Here is an 18,313-nt window from a genome sequence, read left to right as displayed (position 1 = left end):
ATCTCCCAATCTATGGATAGTGTAGAACCCACTAAATCATGGGGTACTTTGTCTCAGTAAGTGGGCTTAAGCACCATATAGCAATATGGTGGGACCAAATCCCCATATTTTTTGATAATGTTTTTTGAAAATGTCTAGGCGTTTTTAAAAAAGTCTTGCTGGAGTTAAATGTTCGTTTTGCATGTGTGCGCTGTAATATTTTTGTTCCTTTTTTTTTTGGTCCGCACGGGCATCTTGTTTGAAACTCTGGGACTGCCTGTATTCAGATAAACACCCTTTGTAGCTGCAAGGACAGATATGAAAATACAGTATCATACTAATGTTGGGCAGGTTTCATTGGTCCAAAAGGCCGAATCTCTTCTGCCCAAACACAAAAATTGTGGTATGATCCAGAAGTTTTCTGGTCACTTTTAAGTTTTGGGGTAATATAAAAAAAAAAAAAAATTAAAAAAAAATTAGAAAAGACAGACTGATCTAGTTTTTTGGCCATTCCATGGTAGGAGTGTGCAAGTGAAAATGAGAACTCATTGGGCAAACCCTATCACGCCAAAAACTGGGCACAGCGATTCCTAACAGGAATATGACCAAAGCAGCCAGTGGAAAGACACGTGAGCCTGGACTCAGATCTAGATTTTGTGGTCATCCTGAACGTCTTTGCTTCCAGTAGCAACCTGATAAGTAGAGGTTTCTTCTCCAAACCAGCAGCTATAGGCACATGATATTTTGGATGTTTTTCCCACCTCATTATAGCTTTACTTCTCATTGTATTTCATGCTCTTTATCACCTGATGTTCCAATAAGCCCAGCAAGGACTCTCCCTGCTTGTATCTCATTATTTGGCAGAAGAGAAAGCAAAAGCTAGACACAGAGGAGCATGCTGGACTGCGATCCCGACTATAAAATCTGTGATGTATTTAAGATATGAATATCTACAGAAATAGAAGCTCATTCTAGTTAAAGCCACCAAATAAAATGATAGTTGGGCATATAAAGCTCTATGTATCATTTACAGAACAAAAAGTGCACTATTGGCAGAACGGATTTCTTTTCCACAGGCCTGGAAAAGGTGACAGCAGTCCCATTTGGAATGCATCCTTGGCTCCCGTGTTTCTTCTGGCCTCAAACCAAGTCTACAAAAAGACAAAGTCTCCCTATATTGTAAGAAAATGGAGGAAGGGATTTCTGTAAAGCAGAAATGTAAAAATCATAGCACAACGTACTGAATCTGTGCTGCTTATGACCCTTAAGGCTAATGCATAAAGCACATAGGAGTTTTTTGATTACCAAACAAATATATTCTATTGAAGGTAAAAAAAAATTAAATAATAATCATATTTAAATTTGTAGCGCAGTTTGGAAATCTGAAAATCGTGAATGAATAACATGGGCAAAACGAACGTTCTGACCAAACACATGCCACAAATGTCTCATTGCTTCAAGGTAATTGATTGCAAAAGCCTATCCAAGTGGGACTGAAGCGGTTACAGTCAACCTCCACTCTATTTTGACTGTTTGATCGCTGGAAACGATTGTGATGGAAAGTGGACTGAGCGCCACCAGTTGTCTGGCATATTGGGGGGGGGGGGGGGGGATTACAGAAACACCCCTGGACTTCCCCTCGGATTCCATCTTCTGTCCAAATTAACACCTACAACTTCTGCAGCATTCAGTTATATTTAATTCAGTAAGCTTCCATGTCAGGTCATGTAATATTTCCTCTCTCAGACAACAGAGCTGCTTACCCACACGTCAAGGAAGACCAAGGCCAAAGCTTCCAAGCAATGCCTCCACAGAAGTAGAGGAATGGAAAGCTCTTCCTAGTCCAACAGCATTTTGATCAATCCTCTAACCACTTTGGAACTGGGACATGTTGGTTAGATTTCAACATACTGTGAAGTACTCTGTGGATTAGGAGAAGGCTCCATTCAATGTTGGAATGAATAGCTGGAGCCACTGACAGCCTGTCATTGCAGCGTATGTGATCAGTGGCCGCAGCTGTCAAACCCAGCAGGAAGAATCAGTAGATTGCTGCCGGTGGGATTTGCATTGTGGCAAAACTCCAGGGAAACTGGAGCCTTAAGCAAGCCATAGATTATGCCATTTTCTTTCCTTCAATCAAGGGTTGAAGGATCACTCGATTCCACTATCAAATCAGTCAGTGTTGATGGAATCTTTCCCGCGTTGAGATTGTAATCTGATAGCAGGAGGTTTCCTCACTGTCAAAAATACAATGATCACTGCCAGCAGCTAAAGCCATTGGCAGAGATCGCACAAGAAAATAAAACACGAAAGCCGAACGTCCAGCTTCTGTCGAAGGGGCATGACTGAAAAAGGTCTGCTGATTGGTATCTGATCAGCACACTTAGCCAATGGCTGAAATTGCTGACTGAAGTGTTCTGGAAACAGGGGGGGGGGTCTATCGCCCTGTCAGATATGTCGATATTCGCCAGCACACCAAGGATCAATTTTGTTCAGTTTTTATTCAAGAAAAAAAAAAAAAAAAAAAAAAAGTTAGCACATAATGTTGTAGTTCCTCCAGTCAGAACACAAAAGCTCAACAGGTAGATTGCTGTACTAACATCAGATTGTTAGTACAGGATCTCCTCCTGAGCTCTGCATTTGTTTTCAGCCCACTGGTTTAAATGCAAAAAATAAAACTAATAGTGTGTACTAGGTTTAACATAGGTCCCTTTGTGCAGTCTTTTGTGTTTTTATTAACACCGATTGCTCAAGCCCTAAAAAGGGGGGGTACCCCCCCCCCCCCAAAAAAAAAATGCATTGACTGTATCTGATGCTCGTAACCAATGCTTCAAAAAAAATCTAAATCAAAGTGAGATGAACTTTTTGTACAAGGCGCTCCTCCATAGCCATGTAAGAAGGCCTGTTTGGGAGGCAACGAGTTTGGGTGGTTGTTCTGTTATAATGTGGCAACAAGTATCTGTATGGCAGCTCATGCCTAATTTTTCATGCACACCATATTATAGCGCGGATGAGAACAGGCTGACCCAAGCTTTCATGCAACACAGAGCACTGGTTGGACTAACCTGGACAACCTTCTATTATGGATAAAGTATAGTGTGTTCTAGTAGTACAGGCAGCGGTTCTGGGGTCAATTCACACTACCATCAGAACTTTTAGGTTATTCACAAATCTATAGGTAGCATAGATATAAAAAAAATAAAAAAAATAATGTGTGTAATTATATATTATATTCCCCTTCTGGAAAACACAAAAATTGTATGTGTGTGTACACGTGTATTGAATTGAAGTAGTCATCTTCTATGCACACGCTTTACAATATGTACTCTGGTTCTGCTATGACCGCCAGACGTTGGACGAGTTACCGATCCTTAAACATTAACTAGAGCTCATTGTGCAGAGAGGAGATAACACACAGGAGCACCACACATATAAAGGAGCAAGCAGTGCACCGAAAGAGAAAAAAACTGCAGGTAGGACACAAATCCATGAATAAGTCTACTGTGCAAACAAGGAATAAATTCCACAGTTCAGAGACACACTAGCAATAAGTTAACTTTAATGATAACGAACATGAGCAAAATGCATCTACAAATATGCAAGTTACAGATAAAGGCCGTTTTTTGTATTAAACAATTAATCCTATTATTCTTTTCTCAGTGGTATTCTGAATACTATGGGAAGCGAATGGGATAACGCAGACGGCTTAATTTTATATTGTTCCCTGTACGCCCTGCCATAGTCTGCGGCCATGTCATAGAGTGCGGCCCTGCCATAGCGTAGCGTGCGACCCTGCCATAGCGTAGCGTGCGACCCTGCCATAAAGTAGCGTGCGACCCTGCCATAGCATAGCGTGCGGCCCTGCCATAGCATAGCGTGGGGCCCTGCCATAGCGTAGCGTGCGGCCCTGCCATAGCGTAGCGTGCGGCCCTGCCATAGCACTCGGCCCTGCCATAGCATAGCGTGCGGCCCTGCGATAGCACTCGGCCCTGCCATAGCATAGCGTGCGGCCCTGCCATAGCACTCGGCCCTGCCATAGCATAGCGTGCGGCCCTGCCATAGCATAGCGTGCGGCCCTGCCATAGCATAGCGTGCGGCCCTGCCATAGCACTCGGCCCTGCCATAGCATAGCGTGCGGCCCTGCCATAGCACTCGGCCCTGCCATAGCACTCGGCCCCGCCATAGCATAGCGTGCGGCCCTGCCATAGCACTCGGCCCCGCCATAGCATAGCGTGCGGCCCTACCATAGCACGCGGCCCTGCCATAGCACTCGGCCCTGCCATAGCATAGCGTGCGGCCCTGCCATAGCACTCGGCCCTGCCATAGCATAGCGTGCGGCCCTGCCATAGCATAGCGTGCGGCCCTGCCATAGCATAGCGTGCGGCCCTGCCATAGCATAGCACTCGGCCCTGCCATAGCATAGCACTCGGCCCTGCCATAGCATAGCACTCGGCCCTGCCATAGCGTAGCGTGCGACCCTGCCATAGCGTAGCGTGCGACCCTGCCATAGCGTAGCGTGCGACCCTGCCATAAAGTAGCGTGCGACCCTGCCATAGCATAGCGTGCGGCCCTGCCATAGCGTAGCGTGCGGCCCTGCCATAGCGTAGCGTGCGGCCCTGCCATAGCACTCGGCCCTGCCATAGCATAGCGTGTGGCCCTGCCATAGCACTCGGCCCTGCCATAGCATAGCGTGCGGCCCTGCCATAGCATAGTGTGCGGCCCTGCCATAGCATAGTGTGCGGCCCTGCCATAGCATAGCGTGCGGCCCTGCCATAGCACTCGGCCCTGCCATAGCATAGCGTGCGGCCCTGCCATAGCACTCGGCCCTGCCATAGCATAGCGTGCGGCCCTGCCATAGCACTCGGCCCCGCCATAGCATAGCGTGCGGCCCTGCCATAGCACTCGGCCCCGCCATAGCATAGCGTGCGGCCCTGCCATAGCACTCGGCCCCGCCATAGCATAGCGTGCGGCCCTGCCATAGCACTCGGCCCCGCCATAGCATAGCGTGCGGCCCTGCCATAGCACTCGGCCCCGCCATAGCATAGCGTGCGGCCCTACCATAGCACGCGGCCCTGCCATAGCACTCGGCCCTGCCATAGCGTAGCACTCGGCCCTGCCATAGCGTAGCACTCGGCCCTGCCATGGCGTAGCACTCGGCCCTGCCATGGCGTAGCACTCGGCCCTGCCATGGCGTAGCACTCGGCCCTGCCATGGCGTAGCACTCGGCCCTGCCATGGCGTAGCGTGCGGCCCTGCCATAGCGTAGCACTCGGCCCTGCCATGGCGTAGCGTGCGGCCCTGCCATGGCGTAGAGTGCGGCCCTGCCATGGCGTAGAGTGCGGCCCTGCCATGGCACTCGGCCCTGCTATAGCGTAGCGTGCGGCCCTGCCATAGCACTCGGCCCTGCTATAGCGTAGCGTATGGCCCTGCCATAGCACTCGGCCCTGCTATAGCGTAGCGTGCGGCCCTGCCATAGCACTCGGCCCTGCCATAGCACTCGGCCCTGCCATAGCGTAGCGTGCGGCCCTGCCATAGCACTCGGCCCTGCCATAGCGTAGCGTGCGGCCCTGCCATAGCGTAGCGTGCGGCCCTGCCATAGCACTCGGCCCTGCCATAGGGTAGCGTGCGGCCCTGCCATAGCACTCGGCCCTGCCATAGGGTAGCGTGCGGCCCTGCCATAGCACTCGGCCCTGCCATAGGGTAGCGTGCGGCCCTGCAAAACACTTAACTTGAGAAATGTAGCAAGTTCTATTTATGTCATATGTTCTAATTATATGATGAGAATAATACAAACAATTGGGTTAAAAAGCATAGGACTAGTTAGAATGAACTGCATTGGAATCTCCAGTTGTTCCCACAATGGTGGAAGAACTGCAGAAAACCTGCGTGGAGCTCAGCAATGTTTGTGAAGGAGGCCACATAGTTTCTCCCTACAGACGGAGGTAAAGGTCACAAAATGTGATTCTGCTTCCCGTCAGGAAGCAGAACAATACAAAAGACAGTATCTCCTCCTCCCCCTCGCCTCACCAGCAGAGACCTAACCCCAACCCCAATGAGAAGGAGAAAACACACAGACTTGCAAACTACCAAGGATGACACTATTAACCATTACAGGCCTGGATTAAAGTCATCCACTTTATTTGTGCACTATAAACCCAATCCTTCTTCCTAGCGATCATATCCTATTATACAAAAAGGCTTATGTTTTGCCTCAAACAGACTTTGGATGCTAAATGTAACCGGAAAAAAGAAAAGAAAAAAAAAAAATGATCATACCCTAAACATCAAGGCACGTGATATTTCTCCAAACAGCTGGAACTTACAGGTGCAAGTGGTTAAACCATAAAACTTAAAAAAAAAAAAAAGACAATTTGGTCATTCAACACTTCCTGGTCATAAGTAGACCTGTACCTACCTATTTCTGGCATGCTCAATCTCTCTCTACATGATCAAGAACATTTTGTACCAAAGGGAATGAAGGCGGAAAGTATGTTGTCAATATCTGATCAGATTTGACGTATGAAGTTACATTAGAACCATAAAGAAAACAGTTTATCGGTCGTTACGGGCCACACAGACAGTTCTCAGTTCAGACATTTGTGCACAAAGCTAGCAGAATGATGAACACTACCCTATGCTGTCAACTTATTTCCGGTTGGTTGCTGTAATTTCATCCAGAACAAACCGCTATATATTGAAGGCGTTATTTTATGTGCATCTGCAGTTTAATGCAATTGGTAGAACATATTATGTTAGTATGTACAGTTTTCCTCCTTAGATGTCAAAACCTCAAAGTGGTAGTAAACTTTTTTTTTTTTTTTTCTTAAAAAGGCCCTCTGCAATTTTTGCAATAATGTGCTAGTATGCATACTAGCACATTATGGCAGACTTACCAGCACTGTGCAGTTACCGCTTGTGCTTGTCACAGGCGCTTCCATATTCGTCCGCTTTTTCTTGCGGATTCTGTTTCAAAGGCTACCTGAATGGCCGGGTCATGATGGCGTCACTCCCGTGCATGCATGCAGAAGTCACATTACCACGGCACAAAGTAGGTGCTGTAAATGTGGTCTAAGCTGCACCAAGACAGCAGTTAAGATCATATTACTGCTGACAGCCCGGGGTGGGGGGGAAGGGGGGGGTGTTACATTTATAACAGGATCTAGGGTCTGTTTTTTAAACATTTGAATTTAATACCACTTTAATGATGCAGAGCCCTGTATTTGTAAATAAAGTGAATAGCTTCAGATGATACACAGATGAATCAAATCCTCCTACATACATTTTACTTGTTTATCTGCAGCCATCTCCTCTGTTCAGCCATTCAAAAGTGCAGATTTGTGATGAAATCCTACTGCATCTGTGAGGAGCAGAGAGGAGGGGTAGAGAGCTGCAGTTACAGTGTGTGAGAGCTGATTGGAGGAAAAGGGACACACCCCCTCCACACACAGCACAGGATCGAAGAGCTGCGTTCTGAATAGACAAGCTGTGTGCCGAGCTCCCCCCCCCCCCCCCATCACAAATTCATCTCATGTGTCGGGAAAATTTCTTAGAAGTGACTCATGCCAATAACAGAGGAACAAAGGACCAGAGAGAAATGACATTTAGCGTTTTGGAGAGAGACAAGTAAAACACTACAGATATTTATGCTTTGTTCAGATTTCATGACTGGGGTTTACAACCACTTTAAGGGCCCATACAAAGCAGCAGCTACACTAGAACCGGTGCATAGTAGGATGACAGGGGTGCCGGTGCACTGACAGGCTGCTGGCAGCAGGGCTGGATGCTGCACTTGTGCCTCCAGAAAACAACAGGATTTGATGCACACGGGTCAAACTACCTGCATTCATGAGGGCAAGTCTGACGACCCTACATATTAACTGCTTCCAGAAGGCCACACACACACACACACACACACACACTGTGGCAGGGTGGCCCTTCAGTGCAAAGTCACATAACTAAGTCTTTTTTTTCCAGATCTGGGGCGCGAATGCGCACTACCGGCGACCAGCTCCTGCTGTGATTGGACACAGCAGGATTCAATCAGTGGCACCTGTCGAACATTTCCGAGAGGCAGTACACCGGTCTGCCTATGTAAACAAGACAGATCTCCGTTCTGTCAGAGGGGGTGATGGCGATCTTGTGTTTCTGCTAAGCCTTTGATTGCCCCTGATGTTAATATTTTCACTGCCAGTGTCATTAGTACAGTGGCACTACATATTTTTAGCACTGATCACTGTATTGGTGTCACTGGTTCCCAAAAAGTGTCACTTTGTGTCAAATAGCCAGTGCCACAGGGCCCAAAAGGCCATAAAGTGAGAGAGAGAGAGAGAGAGAGAGAGAGAGAGAGAGAGAGAGAGAGAGAGAGAGAGAGAGAGAGAGAGAGAGAGAGAGAGAGAGAGAGAGAGAGAGAGAGAGAGAGAGAGAGAGAAAAATACAGAAAAGAACGAGAGCGCGCTGTTTTCAGCCACACAACAGACAGCTGGCTACTGGCTCACATTTCATACACTTCCCCTGGGGAGAAACACCGCAGGCTAGAGGGAGGAGGAGCAGGTTTTTACAGACCAGCCACTTCTTAAGGCTTAGATGACCACTGACCCTCCCAAGTGGTCTTGGAATAATATAATCCTTTCTATACAATTGTGTTAATTCACACATATTCTGCATCAAACATCTATTACTGACATCAAACGGTTCGACTTGATTCCTGTTTCCTTTATTCCCCTGATCACAAAATGGGAAGAAAAAAAAAGAAAAAAAACAACACACATTTTATCTTGGCAGAGATGTAAAATTACCTGTGATTAGGAGCAGAAAGGTTTTATCTTCTATGTCTTAACTCTCACTCACATTCTATGTACAATCTCCAATCAGAAATCTAGTTATGAAATCGGTTTTATGAGGCCTTGTAAACATGTGTCTTGTGGTTAACTGAAATGCTTTATTACTCAGCAGAATTGTAACATATCGGTTGTACTTTCCTTATTGATGAGCTTTGAGCAGCAATTTCATACTGTGTACTTAGCCATCTGAAAAATGCCTGAATTTTAACTGCAAAAGGGAACAGATTTAAAGAGGAGTTCCAGTCTGCATTAAAACAAAATGAAAGTTTTAATATAAGGACACTTACCTGTCCAGGGATCCTGCGATGTCGGCACCCCAAGCCAACCCATCCATTGGCTTCGGGTGCAGGCGACGGCATCCTTACTAAGGGAAGCTGGAAGTTAAAGGGGTTGTAAAGTTAAATTTTTTATTTTTTTAAAATAACAAACATGTCATACTTACCTCCACTGTGCAGCTCGTTTTGCACAGAGTGGCCCCGAACCTGCTCTTCTGGGGTCCCTCGGCAGCTGTCTCTGCTTCCTCCCACAGGTGCTTCTCACGTTCATGCGAGCTCCCTCGCATTGGTGAGAAGCACCTGCGGGCGCGCTCCCGTGATACAGCCGGTGGCTATAGCTGCTCTTTGTATCACAAGGCCCCGCCCCCCGGCACGCTGCGTCATTGGATGTGATTGACAGCAGCGCGAGCCAATGGCTGCGCTGCTTTCAATCCATCCACTCCAGCCAATCAGCGGCCAGGCTGAGCGGCGAAGAGGACGGCGGGGGCGAGCGCGGGATTTTCGAGGGGTCAGGTAAGTAAAAACGGGGGGACTGGGGGCGCCGGCAGTGTGAGATGTTTTTTCACCTTAATGCATAGAATGCATTAAGGTGAAAAAACATTTACCTTTACAACCCCTTTAAGCCTTGCAGCTTCACAGCCTGTTTCCTACTGTACAAGCCCAAGTCGCACTGCGCTTCCCGAATGGCCCAGCTGTCTTCTGAGACCCTTGTGTCTCTCCAGAAGCAGCAGGGGGAAGAGAGAAAGAGGAGGGGCCATAAATGACATAGGTCGCTGCAGCGCCCTTACACGGAGGTGGAATCGGGTACCCATCAAACCCCCCCCCCCCCCCCCAAAAAAAAAGGTGCCAAATGTGGCACCAGAAGGGGATGAAAGGAGACAAGCAGAGCTGCCACTTTTGGGTAGAGCTCCACTTTAACATAAAGCACAAGACCACTGAAATTTAAACTTAAAGTAACTTTTAGATGGAGTGGAGAGGCATTAGAACACCCATTCGATTTTTATTGCTGTGCACCATGCCCCCCCCCCCCCCCCCACACACACACGCACACACCACCCTGCCAATGGCTCCTGCAGCTATCAATCTGTCCAATGAAGGCAGAGACAGAGCTGGAGCCGCTGGGCTTGTGCTCCTTGCTGGAACGAATGGGTTCAGGTAAGAAAAGGGGAGGCTCTTTGGGGGCAGCTGCAGCACAGAAGTTTTTCAACTTAATGCATTAAGGTGAAAAAACTTGAGACTTTATAACTCCTTTAACTTCTTACTGGTGTCATGCTTTTATTTGTTAGAAAAGGAAGTTTAGAGAAAATTCCTTCTATGGGGATACAGACAGTATTTAAAACCCGAGCAGTGAATATCCTTAGTTGGAAAACAGACATTTAGATCTTGACAAAACCAACAACACTAACATACCTTTATCCAAAGCTAAATAAAACCACAAAAAAAAAAAAAAAAAAAATTATAAATAGACAATAATAATAAATGGGCTAAATATTTAAATAAGATGGATCCTTACGCCTGTTGTACATTGGAGACACAAAAAACATAGTTGCAATTTCACTTTCACCTAAAATAAATATACAAAAATAAAAAATAAAAGAAGGAAGAAGAGAAAGTTTGTCGTTTTGTCTTCTCCATGAGTTATGACATTAACAGCCATCATAACAGTTGAGTGGCAGACAAAACATCGTACATACAGTAGATGTTGTGGTCTGTGCTTTCTGCACTATTGTGTACACAGATAATATTTGATAGATTATCAGGTAATTGCCACTATGAATATTGAACTATAAATAACAGCAGTGAAACTTCCAATGTATTATTCACCATCTAATTCACCTTTTGAAAAGACTTCATTAAATTTAACAAGGCTTAAACTCCTAGCAAAGGAATTACTAATTGCTGGCACAAACAGAGTGCTGAAGTGTTTAAAACACCCATCAATTATTGTAACCTATCGATTCCAAAAGTATTTGTACATTGGTTGAGAATACATTTAATTTATTATAATAGAGTGTTAAATCTCTGCAGAACTATGGATTCCATGAAGTCAACTTTTCCAAATATATATATATAATATTATATTTTAAAAAAGAAAAAGGGGGGGGGGGGGCGTGTATTCGTAGTAACTTCAAGCATAAACAATTGAGCCCAAGAAGAATCAAAATGACCACAAAAAGTACTACATATATGACGACACGTGTTTAGCTTCAACTTCTATCCCCTGGATTTAGACGTAGTTTAACCACTTCACACAAAATGACGTACTTCTACGTCGGTACTTCGACGCTAAATGCTGGGGTTATGACAGCGGCTAGCTACTATAACCCCTGTATTTTCAGGAACGCTGTGCATTTCTCTTTAAGGTAAAAGTGGTCTTTGTGGCACTGTGCTCCGGCCGTCACTTACCAGACCTGCTGGTAGCGGCGTAGACAACTGCGTCCTCTCCCGTGGATGGCTGGCTGCCGACTCAGGGGAAGATGGGCCCTGTACGGCTCCATGGGGGAGTGGAAGCGACGTCAAAACGTCACTTCCGTCCATAGCTCTTTAAGAAAAAAAAAAGAATTTTTTTTTTTTCCAATTGACATTTTTTTTTTTTTCTTATTGCATTTTAGTGTAAATATGCGATCTGAGGTCTTTTTGACCCCAGATCTCATATTTAAAAAAGAGGTCCTGTCATGCTTTTTTTCTATTACAAGTGGTGTTTACATTACTTGTAATGGGGAAAAAAAAAAAGGGACAAAATAAAAAAAAAAAATTGAAAAGTAAAATAAAAGAAGAACATTTTTTTTTTTTTTTTAAAGCAACCCGTACCGATAAGCTCACGCGCAGAAGCGAACACATATGCGAGTAGCGCCCGCATATGAAAAGGGTGTTTAAATGGCACACGTGAGGTATCGTGAGTTTAGTGCGAGACCAATAATTCTAGCCCTAGACCTCCTCTAACTCAAAACTGGTAAACTGTAGAATTTTATTTTTTGAACATCGCCTATGGAGATTTTTAAAGGGTAAAAGTTTGTTGCTAATTCACAAGCGGGCGCAATTTTGAAGCATGACATGTTGCGTATCAATTTACTCGGCGTAACATTATCTTTCACAATAAAAAATAAATAAAATTGGGCTAACTTTACTGTTGTCTTGTTTAATTAAAAATATATATATTTTTTCCACAAAAGTACGGTGGAAGACGGAAGACTGCTGCGCAAATACAGTGTGACAGAAATTATTGCAACGACCGCCATTTTATTCTCTAGGGTGAGATATTATATATAAATAAAAAATGATGATTGGGGGTTCTAAGTAATTTTCTAGCAAAAAAAAACACCCACACACACAAACAGATTAACTTGTAAACAAGTGTAAAAAAAAAGAGGCTCGGTCCTTAAGTGGTTAAATCAATTTCACTCATTGATAACTTCAAAAGCATAAAAACAAGTAGCCATGGCTGTATAGAAGAGAAATAAAATATGAAAAAAGGATGTCTATGTTAAAGTCAGTCATTGAATGAACCACACAAGAACCACAAAGCAGCAAGTTGCAAAAAAACGTAATCATGGGAAATCGGCTACTATGCAATTTCTTTTTCCCCCCCCCCCCCAACTGGGCTTCAAATCTACAACTATATTTGATTGCATAGTAAAAAATAAAATTAAAAAAATAATAATTATCTAAAAAATACAAAAACACAGGCAAATAGAAGTATTGAATGACTGACCCAGTAATGCAATTTCCCCTCAGATAATCCAAAAACTATGGATCTTTTTGTCTCACAGATAGTGTTGGAATTTCTGCACACAGGTAAAACTGTCTACAAAGGAACCCAAAAACACAGCGAAAAGAGGGGTCTGTGCTAAATAATCGAGCAGACTGACACAGGGATAGGGCAAGCAAGTAAAAAAAATGGAGACTGAGCGGGTGAGAATAAACAAAATACTCCATACATAGGGAAAACACTGGGGGCATTTCAAAAGAGCAGTAATAATTTTGTGAATGTCACATTTGCAGTCCAAAAATGATGCCCCTATGTCATTAATAATATAAAAAAGGACTTACACATGCCTCAAAACTGGGGAGAGTTTAGCTACATATACCTGGCTATTTTCTGGTCATCACAGTTGAAAACAGTGCCTTAGGTATGATCTTGGGGAGGGTGGCCAGTTATCTAATGCCCACTACACAAAAGGTCATGCATGGGCACCAACATTTCCACTATCATCTCATTATACAGTCACCCACTATTCTACACTATACCACAGGGACCAGAAAGAGCATAAACACAGTGCCAGCTATTGAGACCATTGAAAGCATTCTGCCCCATTATCAAACCACCAGCTGATCTGGGTACACATCTAGTGAGCTGATAACCTCCCTCGCACTTTGCTGATCAGCTAGCATAGTTCCCAGCTCTCTCTGAACTACAAAACACCACCTCTATAATTAAATCAGAGAGGTGGAGGTGCTCTGCAGTTTTGCTCTCAGGCGACAACTCCATAGGTATAGCAAAGTGAGGACGGGTTGTCATCCTAGGGCAGGAAGTCTGTTACTGGCAGGATCAGCAGATGAAAATAAAAGGATTTAGGGTGTGAAAAGGCAAACTAATGCAACCATCACATCTAAGGACCAGGAAGCTGCAAAGTTACTTTTGTTCTTAGATTTATACGCACTTGAACTAGACTAGTCCATGTTGCCATTCCTCAACAATGGACATCTTCTGTTAAGGTCCTATCTTCCAAACTTCTCACCAAAGTTACTACATGGCAAAATTAGCACCTTTTCCAACTGAAGAAGAAGTGATGTATTGGTAAGTCAGTAGGCAACTTCTCAAACAAGCTTTAGAACAAATACAGTTTATATTTTTACGTCGGGTCTAAATCCACCCTTGGACCTCATCCGTTTCAGCGTTTTCATTATATTAGGTTGCCTTTTTTTGACCACCTAGAAAAAGTTTTTTCAAGCTGTACAAAGTCATTATTGGATCTTATGAAGAAACAACTTTGCCATTTCATAAAGACTTTCTAGTAAAGAAAAAAAGCATTTGCATTACAAGTGGGCCCTTATTTATTAAGACAAAGTATAATGTGGGATTACCATAGTAACCAAACAATCATTCAGTGTGGCGATCACTTTAAACCTGGTTAAAAGGTGAAATCTGATTGGCTTCCAAGGCTTGCCATGTTAACTTATTGCACTATTATGTTCAGATCAGGTTTCACACCAAATATAATAAAATGAGTAAAATATCTCCTGTTTGCAAAGTTATCTACATGGACACAGGATATTTTCACAACATTACAATTCTGTAATTTTCTGGACTAAAATAAACTTTAATAAAAACGCATAAAACACTGTTGCATCTGCACAACATATCGCTCTCATAAGTGAATAGGTAAAAATGTCTTATGCATGCACTGCTCAGTTGTGCAAGTCAAAAAGGTTGAAAAATATGGAACCTTATTCTTTGTAACCATATTCGCAAGAAAAAGAGAAAAACAAAAAACAAAACAAAAAAAAAACGACATTACTAAATTCAGCCAGCCCCTATTCAGCCTGGAAGTCACACGTGCTCTGCTGCAGACCTTGCTGCTCAATGTGCCTTTTGTCTGAAGACTGGTGTTTCAACATCCTAGTCTTGAACACAAGGAGGAAGGAAAAAAAAAAAAAAAAAAAAAAAAAAAAAAAAGGGGGTCAGCACAAGTCTTCTGTCATTCATAAACCTGAATCAGAGCTCACAGAACACCAGCCTTTCCTCCCCCTTTTCCACAGAAGATTGATGCCACAATAAAACAATAACACCCCAGCCTGCAAAACAGGGCACAGTACCAAAACCCGTCTGCCATCTCTTCCAGAATGCAACACACTTAGGCATCCTGGCAAAACCCATTAGTGATAAGTCACAAATCACCAGGCTGCTCATCTCAAACAGGGATGGAGAATATAAACAAAGTTTAAAAGATGACAAAAAATACGCACAAAAAAAAAAAAAATTATTGCTAAACAATAAAACAAAAAAGTGACAACTTTTAAAAATGATCACACCCTCACTTTTATTGTTTACAAATTTGACAGCACTGTTTACAAACGCAAAACACTTGGAAAAATGGCAAGGACGAGCAAGCAATAGCAAAAATAAGCAACTTAACGTATGATTAAGAATCTGTAATGTCCAACATTGCTAAAAAAATAAAAAAAAAATAGCCAACCATTTGTCAATTTGATGTGCCAAATCTGCAGGCACAATATATTAGGCCTTTCTGACCAGCAAGTATTAAGAGTTATTATTTAGCTGTCAGTTTCCTTAATAAAAACAAAATCAGAGCAATACCACAAAGCATATTTAAAGTTCTGACAAACAATCCAAGTGTATGTATTAGCAGCTATTCCATGCCCCTTTGTACCCTTGCCTGGGTCAGGATAGATGCATCTCTAAGGCAATGCCCATTTCGTATATCAGACGACTTGCTAAAAAAAAATAAAAAAAAAATAAAAAATAAATAAAAAAAAAAAGGTAGAACCATGAAAACCCCTATCCTTGGTTATTCTCCTTCACCGCACTCATACCATCTCTTTGGAAAGCTCTGAAAGAGCATTTGTTCAGGCTGCCAAGTTAAATCCTCCTTTCTCATGTCAAGGCTTTGAAAAAGCAGTCAGAACAGCAGCTACACTGAGGTCTGCAGAAGTAAAAAAGAAGAAAAGCAATTCCTTTGGCACCACAGGACCATTAAGCCGTTTGCAGATTATGAACTGAAGCACAAGAATATCTACTCTGCCCAATCAGACAGTAAAGCAGTCTTTATGTAGGTACTGTACATCATATACCTTAGACTTTTACGGCTCAAGAGTGCTTTGTTTTGCTTTTGCAAATAAAATATGCAAAACCTGTGCGACAGCAAAAGCAAAACAAAAAATAGACAAGAAAAATAAAACAAAAATTTAATAAAATAAAAAAAAATACACACAAAAACAAAATACCAACAATAGCTGACAATAAATTGACAAACAGTGCAATCCACTGAGAAACATTCGTGTTTTGGGCGACGTTCTCTTAGGTTATTATTGCCTAATGAATGGCCCATTCAAATACAAATTTTTTAAAATATCAAATATTTTGAAATTTGCAAATATTTCAACAATCTTATTTTAGGAGAGGAAAAAGTAGCAGAGCAGAAACTGGATATAAATACAAAGTATCAGTCTCATCATACATAGCCACAAAAGCAAAGCCTTAATTCATGAAAAGGACTAAATGGAAAAAACACACACAGGGGTGTTGCAATGGCACAAGATCTTGAGAATTGGTAATCACAGCGGTGATTTCATTGAGGACTTGCTCGGGGCGCGCAGGGTTAAACAAATTCAGGCAGTCACAGCAGACATTATAGGGGGAGTGTTTCCAATATACACACCACTAACCATCAGCTGCTTCTCCAAAGCCAGAAAGTTGCACAGCACACAGGGGTTTCGCCTGCTGCTAAAACTTTTGAAATGTGAAGTTTGATGCGACTTTGGAGAATTGATCGGCCATGTCGGTAATGTTTTGGGGGAAAAAAGCAGACATTCCTTGAGTGCTGGAAATGAAGCAGATCCCACTGATAGGGCTCCCCCTCCCCCCCCTTCTCCTTTTGGGTCCTACTAGTTGTTGGGACTTCTGTACACAAGGATCTGCCACCAGTCCCAATGAACTCCCATGGACTTCAGCTGACTTTCACCTCCCAGGGTGCAGAGGGTCTAGTATCTCAGAAATCCCCCCTAATCAGGTATAGGAGATGGGAATAAACATGACTTCCATGCATTAGATGAGGGCTACAAAGCACAGCCCTGGGAGCCATAGACACACATCAGTGCACCTTGCCCATCATTACTGCACTGCTTATCCAATTAGCACTGGGGACACAGCTCATTATTCAATGGTGATTTCCCATCCCCCAGTATAAGATCGCACACACCGATCACTTCGGGGGAATCCCTTGTCCGCAGAGCTCACATTCTTTGCATTCTCCCCGGCTGCTGTGCCTTTAAAGCTCCACAGAACAACAAAGACAGGAGGGATCTCACACAATGCAGGTCCGATCCATCTCCGAACTTTACCAATTACAGCGCGATGGTTGGTGCGGGCGCCATCGGAGAGACCAGCCTGCCCCCTCCGTGCCCGGCGTGCCTGTCTATACTCCCCGGAGGAGGAAGGGGGAGGGGAGGGGGGTCTCCGGCCATGCACCTCACCAAACTTCCATTGTGTGCATGTCAGGCACCCACCTACATCCAACTTACCCCGGCGTGTGTGTGCGGCGGGCTGGGCTCCTCCACATGAATAATATCCTCTCCGGATCTCTGCTGGATGTCACACTCCCCGGATCTCCTCTCCCCCCGGATCTCTTCTCCTCCTTCTCGGCCGCCGCCGCTCTCCGGCCCTTATCCCCCACACACAGTAAAAGGAGCTCCGTGTTACTGGGGGACTAAGTGAATCAACTAGCAGGGAGCACAGTAAGTTGAAGTGTCAAATTACATCGCCTATTCTATTACCATGCTGGCTGGTCGGCCGGAAAACCCGTCCCGGATTTCACGCTGGATGGAGCCGAGTCTACAAAGACATGATCCTGGCCTGGACGAAAGACGGGACGCGGAGCCTAACACCCCCCCCCCCCCCCCCCCCCTCAATCCAGGGTATTCTCCAATCAGTGCACGCCCGGCACTGACATCACCGCCACCAATCCATCCAGTACATACTTTACTAACTAGGCATGAAATAATACATAGCAAAACATCAACACCACTGAATACAATACAGGCATTCCCCACTTATATGTACACAATGGGCTTTATTTACTACAGATGGAAAGTGCAAAATCAGACTCACTTCTACATAGAAACCAATGAGCTTCCAGGTTTTATTACCAAAGCTTAATTGAACAATATGAGGTTAGAAGCTGATTATTTTCTATGCAGAAGTGAGCCTGATTTTGCACTTTCCAGCTTTAGTAAATAAACCCCATTGTGTACTTAAAAGTGGGGTATGCCTGTATAAAGCACCCACAATGTACACAGCACTGTACACACTGTGCGCAGTCAGTATAAACGCATTGCGTGAAAAATGAACGTATTCCGATGAGCTTAAGTTTGCACCATCGTAGTGCTTCCATCTACAGGCATACCCCACTTCTAAATATGCAACGGGGCTTATTTACTAAAGCTGGAAAGTGCAAAATCAGGCTCACTTCTGCATAGAAAC

General features: G+C 44.1%; 1 protein-coding gene across 5 annotated transcripts in view; it reads right to left on the bottom strand.

Moving 5' to 3' along the window:
• The window catches only part of ZMIZ1 (zinc finger MIZ-type containing 1), a 466,669-nt gene extending 449,085 nt beyond the window's left edge, over positions 1–17,584 (bottom strand). For 4 of the 5 annotated variants that reach the window (XM_077453978.1, XM_077453977.1, XM_077453981.1 and 1 more), the window contains exon 1: positions 17,356–17,583. The gene's annotated coding sequence lies outside the window, so the exon portion shown is untranslated. Of the gene's footprint in view, positions 1–17,355 lie in introns of all 5 variants that reach the window. The other variant, XM_077453980.1, reaches the window with a different exon arrangement.
• Between the last annotated feature and the right edge of the window lie 729 nt (positions 17,585–18,313).

The sequence above is a fragment of the Lithobates pipiens genome, unplaced genomic scaffold, assembly GCF_037356315.1.
Source record: "Lithobates pipiens isolate NorthernLeopardFrog02 unplaced genomic scaffold, aLitPip1_a1.2 Scaffold_25, whole genome shotgun sequence".
Taxonomy (NCBI): Eukaryota; Metazoa; Chordata; class Amphibia; order Anura; family Ranidae; genus Lithobates; species Lithobates pipiens.
Note: the sequence above shows the minus strand (reverse complement) of the source record. Positions and strands in the feature narration are given on the sequence as shown.